General features: G+C 32.6%; 1 long non-coding RNA gene across 2 annotated transcripts in view; it reads right to left on the bottom strand.

The window, feature by feature from the left end:
- LOC107452896 (uncharacterized) overlaps window positions 1-12,575 on the bottom strand; it is a 120,478-nt gene that overhangs the window by 40,869 nt on the left and 67,034 nt on the right. For both annotated transcript variants that reach the window (XR_011636471.1, XR_011636472.1), the window contains one exon: window positions 9,494-9,549. This is a non-coding gene — a long non-coding RNA (uncharacterized lncRNA). The remainder of the gene's footprint in view (window positions 1-9,493; window positions 9,550-12,575) is intronic.

Here is a 12,575-nt window from a genome sequence, read left to right as displayed (position 1 = left end):
GCCATATATATATATATATATATATATATATATATACATGGATAGATAGATAGATATTTTTGCACGGACGGACACAATGTGAAAGCCAACTAACAAAGACAATTCCTAAAATATTGCCTTCATGCTGATAAAATTGTTTTAAATGTTCACCAATAGAATGGCACTTGGTGCATTTCATAAGCGGCCGAATTTTGAGTTTATGACTATCCATGTTAAACTCCGAAGCCTTGTAATTTGCACCCAACCCGACGACTTCTGGGTCAAGCATTGGGACAGACTAGCCTTCGTAGAGGACTTTATGATGGAACTAACCAGCATTCATTTCTGTTACATGGAGAAGAAACCACGAAAACCTCCCACGGTTAGTCCGACGACAAAGGGACTCTGATCCGTCTCCCACTATGGAAATTTTACGTCAGCTCAGTGGTCAATGCTAGCAGAGAGCAGAATTCATATCAACCAGCTACAGCTGGCATTCGAACCTGCTTACCTCATTGGTGGACAAACGCTCTATCCTATAGCTATATACATAGCTGCTACAGAAACAATTTGTTGGCGATTGTTTTACAACCTTTAAGTGCTGCCGAATTATAATATAACGATGCATTATAAAATTGCAATTATTTGACAAAATATATCGCAATATTTTTCCAATTTAACTAATTTATATTATTTTTACACTGGTCAATATTTTTGTTAATCACATAAAATTTATCAATAGTAACAGTAATATCGTATTCAATAATTATCGTTACGTGTATAATTCACGATGGTATTCACTCTTTGGTATTGTTATTGATAATGTTGTTGATAATAATCGTGATATTACAGTGTTCGATAAATATAATTGTAAATAATGATCATAGTAGTTTTGAATTCGATAAGTATTATTATTATTATTAATGATTTTCGTATTTGATAAAGCTAAGCGTATTATTAGTAGCCGGTGGCCTGTGTAGTGTTAAATCTGGCATTGTTCCAATGCGTTGGCGAACTTAATACAGCTAAGCGGATTATCGGTAGCCGATGGTCTGTGTATAGTGTTGAATCTGGCATTGTTCAAATGTGTTGGCAAACTTAATATAGCTAAATACAGCTAAGTGTGTTATCGGTAGTCGGTGGCCTGTGTAGTGTTAAATCTTCCCATTGTTCCAATGTGTTGGCAAAGTTAATACAGCTAAGAGTATTATCGGTAGTCGGTGGCCTGTGTAGTGTTGAATCTGGCATTGTTTCAATGTGCTGGCAAACTTAATACAGCTAAATACAGCTAAGCGTATTATCGGTAGTCGGTGGCCTGGCATTTTTCCAACGTGTCGGAGAACTTTTCTTCGCATGTTCCCTATAACCGATTAGTACCAAGCACTGCATCTCAGTGAACTGAGCTAATTTCAGAGAGAAAAAAGCAGGAGAAAAATACTAAAAATACTATACTAGGTGGTGTTCCAAAATGGCCACACTTAATTTATATTTTATAAAAAGTAAATTGTTAGTAAAAAAATAAATCCTTAAGCAAGGAAAAAACGTTATCGAAATCTTAAAAGTTACTACTGAGGAAAGCAGAACCGAAAACATCAAAACTCATTTGTCTGCCTGAGGAAGCAGAAGGAAATTAAAAGGTAATTATTATAAACATCCTCTAAGTTTCATTAGACAACCAAATTGATTTTGAAATTACATTTCGTCATTCTTTCTAATGATTCTGTTTTTGCCTACATATTTGACAAGGATTAGCAAAAACATATAGTCAGGGTGGTAGTTACGGTAAACTATGCCAAATTTCATAAATCAAATTTTAAATTATTATGTAAGATACAAAAACAGGTAGTTAATTAAATTGTGTTACTCGGGAATGTATATCAGTAGATATCTTTTACTCAAAGAGCATAAGGAGAAGTAAAATCAGTAAAAGAAATGTTCTAGCCTCATAGACTCAACCTTAATGATTGGGAATGCACATTTTCGAAACTAGACTATTCTGTGATAGACTATGAATACTGCATCAAGAATCTCTAGTGAGTGTTATTGACAACAAATCACATTTTCTCCCAGGTTTCATCATTGGTAAGATTTTCGTGTCTTGGGACAGCTAGAGGGATGGGTGGTAAACTTTAGTTCGACGATATAAAAGTAGGCGTGGTAATAGGAAGTTATAGAGGTCGACAATCGAAGCACGCGAAAAAGATATTAGCTGTTGTCTTCGCAATTCCGTCAACTATCTGGACGAATAATGTGAAGTCACTCAGGAATATATGATGAGTCAAACACTGCTCGAGCAATAAGTAGAAAAAGTAAGAGAAAAAGTCGTAATGAATTCATAATGACATTGCTTTCATCAATAAATATTTATTGTTCTCAGATAATGATGGAAACAACGTCTAACCACAATGAATTTGTCAGTTATTGAATTGGTAATTATTTTTAGAAAAAAAAAAGGAAGCTGCAACTGAGAATTTTTAAGCTTACAAAATTCGGGAGACTTCACAGAATGTTATAATAGTAAATACACTTAGAAAGTTTAAACCACGATAAACCATAATACCGTACAAGTTTGTGTAAGTATGTGGTTTAAATTTAATCCTCTTATTGTACAACTTAAGCAATTTTAAACTTGGTCCCAAGATGTTACGATTCAACTTGCAGGGAAACACGGTTCGACTCCTTAGTAAGTTTGATGGCGATTTTAAGTTAGGATGAATTATGGCTAATATGGTTCAATGTTGAACCGATTTTTCCGAAAGTATTATTTACGTATTACTTCAACATTCTTTCATTTTTATATTGGTTTTGAGTTAATACTATACTTTAGACTAATTGAAAACATTTCTCTCTTTGTAAATTTTGCTGTTGATGTGTGTTCAACTTATTAGAAAATTATGTAGTGTTTTCTAACCGGCCTGATGTTTTTAGGCTTATTACAATCAGCATTCAGGTCTTTAGGCTAATTAAGAAATGTATGAGGGATGACTCAATTAGACTGAATTTAATTGGGCTTATTGCGATAAATCTTTAATGAGGCTATTTATAATAAACCTTCAACTCTCTTGGCATTAATCTGAATAGTTGGAAAAGTTAACCAGGCTTAATTGAACAAATAATGATATATTTTCTTACTAGTTTAAAAAGTGTCAGACAGATTGAAAAATACTGAAAAAAAAACGAAAACAAAAAACGTTATTTTAATTTTTCAGAGAAGGTGCTTTGAAGTTTTCAGTTTTAGTACTAGACCTAAATAATGACCATGTGAAAAAATTGAAGAACGGCCGCTGGAACATTCGGACCTCTATCTTGATAACACTGCTCAAAATAGAGCTTATAACACAGCTTCGGGTAATGTTTAAATCTAGCGAATATAGTTATAACTCTACCCAAATTATATTTGAAGTGTGTAGAATTCGTAAAGCGCCCTTATACATTAACCTCAAATTGCCGTCGTTATAGTTCATTTTTTGTTTAGTTGTATTGTTGAATTATTTGCAATTTTCGAAGTCCAAAATGTATATCCCAATGCCAACAGAATCAATGAACGCAACATGATGATCAAAATCTTATCGTAAAAATCGCACAAGAAACTCTAGTGTTTAAAATATGACCAACAATAAAATGCAGATAAAAAAAAGAAAAAAAAAGAAATCGTCAAAATGTCCGTGATCGAAATCGAGAAACACAATCTACAGACACGAAGGGGACTTTTATTGAAAATGTCACCTGGCTTTTCTTCTATCAGTGGGTGATCAGAGAAGACATTGTAGCCGTTTCAAGTAGTCAAAAGGGCAAACAGCATTTCGCGTTCTATTTCTGTCTGTCGGAATCAGTCGTGTGTGACTAAAGCAGGTCTTCTAAAATGAAAGAGAAGATGCGGCCGGCCATGCACATAATGAGTCCTAGAGTCCTTATAGATAAAAGATCTATGTATACCTTGGCCCTGTCGAAACAGATGATCCGACAGTCAGCGGCGCGTGGTGTGTATCAAGAAATGGTCAAGGAAGCGTAACAGAAGACTAGACAATAACTACTTGGAGGCATTTGTTTACATATTCGGCTCATTCCCCTGCCTCGCAAGTCATGTCGAATCCGCCCATTTTTTTTAGTTGCCTCGCACGCCACTTATTCCCTGCCCAGTGCCCGGTTCGTTGGATAGGAATTCATGTTCTTTCAATCGATGGCAAAGCACAGCAGGTAGTAATATGCCAAGAGATTTAGTGTCGGAATTATTTTGCTATGGACTGGAATACAGAACTGTGACTGGAATACGAAATGTTTGAGCATGCTTTTGCTTTGCTACTATGCGAAGCATTTTAAATGAATTTTAAACAACTCAATCTTAATTTGCTTCATGTAATTTTGATTTAGATGAAGGAATTACCTGTTGCATTGCGAATTATTTAAAGAGCAGGTAGAAATAATTTACATTACCCTTCATACAGTAAATACTATAACTTCTTAAAAAATTGCTATTGACGAAAGATAATTTATTATAAGGCATGGTATCTAAAATGATTATGGAATAAATCTGTCTACCTGTTGCATTGTAAATTTTTAAGGGATGATGACAATATTTTGCAAATTCCTTTCTTCTTCTATTGGCATGACAACCCTTTGAGGTCCAGAGCCTTCCCCAGAACCTTCCTCCATTCTGCTCTTTTTTCTGCGATTATTCTCCAGTTACTAATTCTTAGAATTTTGAAATTCTCTTACACACAGTCAAGTCATTTAACTTAAGCCTGCCTCTAACTCTGTTCCCTATTGGTTAGTAATTGAAGATTTTAATTGTCAAGTAAGAAGGGTTCATTCCATAGATGTGGTCTGCGAGCCTTAAGCGACTTATTTTTATGTATTTGTTGATATCAGCTTCCTTGAATTAGCCTATATAGTTCAAAATTATGTCGTTGTCTCCACAAACCATAAAATTCCTTTATGCCAGGGAATTGTAAAAATATTAATGGTATTAGAATGCGAAATGCTGTGATACAGATTAATTTAATTGAATAGGGAATAATACCTCTTAAATTTGTTTCAAGGAATTTTGTTGCATTATAAAATCGAATGGGCTGATGAAAATAATTTGCATATTCTTCTATAGAAGTGAATTCCTTAAACTTGTCAGACAATTGTAAGAGTTTTGAAACGCAGGATGCCACACAATGGAACAAAGTAGACAGTATGATACAGTACTATGGTACGAAGTAGATTCTGGTTGTAATTACGATACAAAGTAGTGTAAATTATTACAGAATAGTTGTCTCAATTTGCTTCAAGTGATTTTATTTAGGAAATTGCCTGTTACATTAGGAATTTTAAAGGACAGATAGCATAATTTGCATATTCTTTATTACCACTACACAGACAAATTTTTAATAAAAAATTACATAAATATGTTGCACTAAAATGACCTCATAAACATGATGTTAATCTGAGAACGTGCGTGGTTCATTTCGGCTTCATCTATTACTAAAACTTCTATATCCCCAAATCAGAGAATACGTCTATTAAAAAGATTAAAGTCATCGTGATGTCAAAAACAACGATTTTAATGTTAGTTCCAAAATAAATGGTCGTTGTAAATGGAGGGTAAAAATAATACAACAGTACAAAACAACACTAAAACAATACAAAAATAATGCTTTACAAACAGGACCGTAATAAAAAAGAACTTTTTCCTTCTAATCCTTTTATTATGCATGTTAAATTATGTTAGTTTACTTCTTTTAATAAACTTTTCAAAGCAATGATATATTAACAAGCTTTTAAGTAGTGTAAAAAGGAGAGTTCAACTCACAAAGAACACTGAGAAATCAGATTACCTTTCCCCCCTTTTCTTCTTCAGTATGTATTTTTAATTACGATGGTTCAATTCAATTATGTTTGATGACAGTAAGTGGCTGATTCTACTAACCAGAGACATTAGACATTGCAGAGTTCCATCAACAAATTTTCAAATTCTGGGAACTCCTAATGTTATTTATTCGAATGATTAACAGATAAGAAATGACGATAGAGAGCATATAGAATTTTATTTCTGCATTGGACAGCATTTCATTCAAAGCCTTTAAACAAGTATCAGAATCATGAAGCATTATAGTTTATAAAAACTAACTTATACTCTAAAAAAACTTTGACTTGAACTAGGGTAATGCTTCATAAGAAATGAAAAGGAAAAAAAAATTTCGCCGTGTTTCCTTTCTCCCATGCATTTTTACCCTAATTGTAAATGTCACTTTATTTTTTTTATTAAATTTTTACTTGATGTGAATTCGTGTGTATTAATTACTTTATTCAGCCATCAAACATTATTTTTGAAATTTGCAACAATTTGGACCCTAGAATTTTTTTTAAATATTGCTTTCATATTGACATTTTTTGCCTCACTTAACTAAATAACATTGAATATACATAATAATAAATGTAAACCTGCTTTAGACACTCATTTTTGTCTGAAAAACTAAATGTTTAGGAACGAGTTAGTTTATTATCTGAGTTATGTTCAACCGTGAAAATTTGTGAAACGTACACCAATTGCTGAGGTGTTATGACTCGACATTTTCTCACAAATAACAATGAGATGTAATGAGATTGCGACTCGTAATTTTCTGACTAATTGCATAAGCTGATCTAAGACTGCGACTCGTTGTATTTTAAATCACTGCATTGATTTTTCAGTCTCTGACTTGCCATTTTTAGATCAAAAGCACCTACAGTTCTGCAATAGCGTCTCAAAATATTCTGACGAATCGCATAAATTGTTCCAAGGCTGCGACTCGTTACATTTCAAACCTTAACATATATTTTTCAAAAGCTTTGACTTGCCATATTTTGACCAATAACCCCTACTATTCTGAAATTGCGACTCATAATATTCTTGACGAATTGCATAAATTGTTCTAAGGCTGCGATTCGTTACATTTCAAACCATTGCATTGATTTTTAAAAAGCTCTGACTTGCCATTTTTTGACCAATAACACCGACAATTATGAAATTGCAACTCGCTTTTTTCGGACCATAAATTACCCAACCACTGCCAATCACCTTGCCCTGCTTTTCAGGACTCTTATCTTTTATAGCCACAGCAGGAGGCACGAATGTCGCGTTTAATGACGCAAGGTCCAGAAAAAGGAGAAAGGCCACGTAATTTTTATTCCGGTCAGACGACGTAGAGTGCACCTGAGCTGGTGCCCCTCTCTCCCAATTTCCACACCACATCTAAAAGGAAAACTTTCAGCCCATTTATTTCACCATTTTACTTACACCATTTATTATTATTATATTTAAAATATAAAAGTTGGAACACAGTGTCAAAGAGATTTTGAGTGCAAAAATGACATGACATTGATCGGATAAATTTAATTTAGTTTTAGTGTTGGATCCTTTGCTGTCAAAGACCCATATGGACTTTGGCAAAAATAGCAGACATTGCGAATGAAACTCAATACTGTCAATAATTAAATATAGCAGTCAAAACATATCGGTAAGAAAATTTTAATTGTAGAAATCGCATATCCATGATCAGGTAAATTTAATTCAATTTAAGAGGGCTGATTTCTTATTATCTATATACAGCCAAGGAACCAGATGGACTTTGACAGAAATGGCAGACATTTCGAACGAAACTCAATACTACAGGAAAAGGGAAAAAAGACATAAGCAAAGATCTAAGCCGGCTGTGACCAGTCATCCCTTCATTTGCTTTTTACAGCATCGTAAAAAGACCCGTTATTGTCGAATGTGCAGCAGCTAGTGACCCGGATCAAATGCTTTTCCATTCGAACATATTCAGGCTCTGGAACTGGGCAGATGGATTCAATTTGGTGAGAGGAAGATGTCTCTGGCGCACTCTTTTCTTTCTTTTTGGCGAAGTTATGGAAAGTGTGAAGTTAAAATAAACTCAAAAGGAAAAGTCGAGAGAGGAATTTATAAGCGAAAAGAAATATTCAATCGTAAAATGGACCAATGCAGGAATTCCGCGAGAGGTTTTAAATGGACAGCTTGCAATGTCTTTACGATTCTCCTTCTTTTAGAGGGGAGAATGGTATTGAGTTGGAGACAAGATGAAAAATGAAATTTGGCATTAAATTTCTTGGAAAATGAAACGAGATTTGTACAAATTTTAATTCTTATTCAGATGATTATGTCATAAAATAAGTAATTAATTATAAAATTTATTAGAATAGAAATTTTTATTCCCTGCAGTGAATAGTGAAATAATTTAAAATGGCATCAAAGATAAAAAAATAATTATCTAAACTCCGACTATGGAAGAATAAGGATCCTCATGCTGGTACAGATCCAAGTTACATGGCAATATGGACTCTGATTTTAATCGCATATGTCCAAGATCTTCACTGTCTCTTATTATTAATTCGTAAAAAATGTCACATTCTTTATTTTGCTTGAAAAATTAATATTTAGGCAGGAGTTGAATAGTTCAAGTAAATTCAAAAGCTGGACAGTCCAAAACAATTTATAGTTTAAATGCCCACTGCTTTCTTACAAATCACTCACAGGTCATCTTTACTTCCCAGACAAGGTGATTTGATCAAAAGCTGTGTAGATTTCACGCCGACACTGAGGATCGAACTACAGTCCTTCACAACGACATTTCAATGCCATAGAGCCACAGAGCCATCGAGCTCAATGTCATTGAGCCATAAATGACACTGAGCCATCGTGGCTCAGCAGCAAAAATAACAATGTAAAATAATGGTTCTATAAAAAATAATTAAACAAATACTTAAAACAGTATAAGATAAAACCTTTACATAAAATTCGCGAAAATAAAAGAACAATTGTAAGAAAAATGTTTATTAAATGACTTGCTAAAATAAATGATTGAGAGTAAAGTCAAGATTCTGTTACACAGGACTCACAGATCTAAGTAAACTATTAAAAAAATAAATAAAAAAATAAATTTTAATTCCCTTCAATAATCAACGTTTTAACTATGTTTCGGAAATTACGTTTTGTTATTTTAAAGAAATATTAGTTTTAATTTGTAAGCATCTTTCGTCTTAAATCACTGTTTTATATTCTCTGATGTTATCTCTAGAATCCATTTTCTTTGTTGACATTTGTTCAGTGAAAGAAAACATAAAATCGATCTTGGGTTATTATTTACATGGAAGTTCATTTTCACAATAGTCAGTTTCGAGAAATTTTCATGGATAAAACATTGGGGATGAGGGTGTTAATAAAATTTAAGTAGATTTCTTTTTAAATTTAAAATAACTATGCCAATAAAAATTTCAGAATTTGAATTCTAATTACCAAAATATTTTTCATAATATATGATAAACAGTTTTCACATTGTGCATTTTTTACATCTCGTTCGGGTGTGCTTGCGCCTCTGTGGCATTTCGATCACAAGCTCAATTGAATAGAATTCGAGCAGAATTTGTTATTTAAAATAGCAATGCCAATAAAATTTTCAGAATTTTAATAATAATCGTGTAAATAATTTTCATGACAATAAATAATTTTCATTTTAAGTATTTTTAATACCTTATTAGGAGGTGACTCTCCATTTGTGGTACCCACATCAATTGAAAATTCTAAATCTGCAAGAAAAAAACTGATTAGCGGCAAATTCAATAAAAGGAGAAGAAAAAATGTGTTAAAAGAAGAACACAAAACTCATTTAATTTCTCATAATACTAATATCAGGAATAATGATATTATTAATTTTTCCGCATAATTTTTCCTCACTTATAATAATAATAAAAATTTTGATATGCTTGCCTCAAATGCGCAGAGGAGAATTGTGCATGCTAATGCAAACGCTTAGGAATATGCGTCTCCTAAGGCTTCCGTGTTCCCACTGCCTCCTTCATTGTGCTGAATGTTTCATTTTATTTTATTACCGTCGTTGAACAGCCGACCCAATTTCTTGGGCTTACGACTACTAATGTTCAACTCCGTAGCCTTGTGGCCGTAACCAATCCAGAAGACAAAGGAACTCCTGGATCAAGTAATGGGAGAAATTTGCCATCGTGGAGGACTTTTTGATGGAATTAATTCACTCTTGCGTTATATGGAGAGGGAAACCACGAAAACCTCCCACAGTTAGCCTGACGGCAAAGAGTGAATGTTTCATTGAGATTTCCAAACTTAAGGGCAATTGACAACTAGCCAAATCTTCATTTTGTGGCGAAGCGAAGTTAACTGCCGAAGCGTAGATCACCCACATAAAGTCCTTTTTTTGTTCTGAAGAATTGTATCGCAACCCAAGCCCGAAAATGTCATCGAACGCCGTTAGGGGCGTCTTTTAATTAGGAACTTGTTGTTTGTGCACTTTAGAAATGGTATTTTTCTTTCATATAAATTATCTCAATTTTGCGTAAATTTTACGTATACTTATAATGAAAAACTAGTCAAATCTTCCTTTTGTGATGTAGCTAAGTTAACTGTGAACCAGGCTTAAAACCCAAAATGTAAATATTTTCCTCATAAAGGTTTAATCTTTAATCTAATTATAAACAAAAAATGGGTTCTTGAGTCTGCGGAAAGGTTTAGTCTTTCACAAATATAGACAAAGTAGAGCTTGTTATGTAATAGAATTGGTTGAGCCTCTTTCCTTGCATCGGAGATCCGATTATTTATGAGACAAACATAAATATTCAAGCCCAAACAGCTAAGAGGGTCAGCCCCTTTCGCGTTGTGCATAGTCTTTAATAATAATAATAAAGATGATGATAATAATAATAATAATAATAATAATAAAAGGATTGAATGTTCTAAAACCGAGTAAATATATCACACATAGACATGTTGTGAGAAATCAACATACTATACGGTATATATAATTTTTATTTTTTATTTCTTTATTACGAAGTCAAACGTGTATCAACAAATTAATATTATGTTATTCTATAAGTCCTAAATAAAAAAAAAAATTACACGCTGTAAATAATTGCATTACAATTAATTATTCCAGCACATTCTACCTCTTAAATTAGCCTCGAAGTCAGATATAAAAAAAACGACTCTATTTCAGATAACGGTCAATTTAATTTGCACAAACGTTTTTAAAAAAAAGTAACAATGTTTGAAATTTGAAAAGGTGAATCATGTGAGTGGCGTTCACGAAGCGGAGTCAACCGTGAAAGTGACAAAGTCAGCTCGATACTCTTCAACTCTTATCAGTTAAACTGCGCTTTTAAATTTCAAGTAAAAATGCAGTGCGTGACAGTCGACGGATGTGATTGGCTATTTTGCCTAATTCACGGACATCCTGCGAACCGCGAGCATAAAAAGGAATCTTTGAACATCCTGGCACGCAACACGCCATTTGTTTGACAATACCCATAGATACATTATATCTTTTACATACTTATATTATTCTTAATTTTGTTCATTTCCTTAAAGTAGTATGGGATCTTTCTTAATTATACTAAAAACTTGATTATCCGTCAGCCATAGGTGTATATCAGAAAATCGAAGTAGGCGATTAATCGGGGTGCTTTAATAGTTGAATTTTACATACATTAAACTATGAGCAATCATTTCTCAATTTGAGATTCCATTCAAAAATACTTTTCGTTTAGGAGTTAAATTAATAATACGCGTATGGGGGATGAATATTAAAATATTCGGAGCTTTAATCGAAACTTTACTTACATAATGATGAAAGTTAATGGTCTTAAAATTCACTTTAGTATCAAAGTAAATGAAAAAATAAATAAATATCACATGCTTCGGTATACAATATTGTTTTAGTTTAAAAAAGCAATTAAATTATAATTTAGTATATTTGATTGAGACTGAAAGGATGCACTAACATATATATTTATCTATATACTATACCAATCCAAGATAACTAACAAGTCAAACGCACTTCCGTAAGAACGCTCCATAAAATGATCCCCTGATCCTCTATTTACTCTTCTATTTTCATATTTTGTAATCTGGCAAATTTGTCACGAAAATATGTTAAATCATTTTTGAAAGTAAGTGTAAGTACATTTGAATTCGTTACTCGCTTTATATATTAAATGTTGTGTTTTATTCTGCAGTTTTTTTGAATATTTATTTTGCATTTTGTGCTTGATTGCTTTGTTTTGCATTTTTTATTTTGTTTTGCACTTTTTGTTAATATGTTATATGTTTGTTTCAATTTTTTGGAGCTTTTCACACTATTGTATTGATATATTTTGTTTCGGCTATATTAATAAGATATTAGAAAGCACTCTTTTTTCGTATATAATTACGTGAGCTGGTGTCAAGATTATATATTTTTCTTATTTTGTTTTCTGGCTTTCAATTTTAAGAAAAAAATTTTGCGAATATTTTTTTAAAAATATTGTAATATTTTTTTTCTTCTTTTTTCTTTACTCCCCCCCCCNCCCCCCCCCCCCCCATGTTTTCTCCAAATTTAAAATTTATTCTATGAGTTCTATGTACTTGCAGCTTATGCCCAGTAAATAAAACATATTATTTTTTTCTTAATTTTCCTCATTAATCACTCTTTTCCTTTATTCTTTTTGTACTTATTGTATATATATATATATATATATATATATATATATGATTTTTTAGTAAATTAGTATTGAGAGCAACATGATTAAAGAGTCCAGTTGTGCATAAT

The sequence above is a fragment of the Parasteatoda tepidariorum genome, chromosome 3 (assembly GCF_043381705.1).
Source record: "Parasteatoda tepidariorum isolate YZ-2023 chromosome 3, CAS_Ptep_4.0, whole genome shotgun sequence".
Taxonomy (NCBI): domain Eukaryota; kingdom Metazoa; phylum Arthropoda; class Arachnida; order Araneae; family Theridiidae; genus Parasteatoda; species Parasteatoda tepidariorum.
The sequence above is the reverse complement of the archived record's forward strand: the minus strand, read 5'-3'. Positions and strand labels throughout refer to the sequence as shown.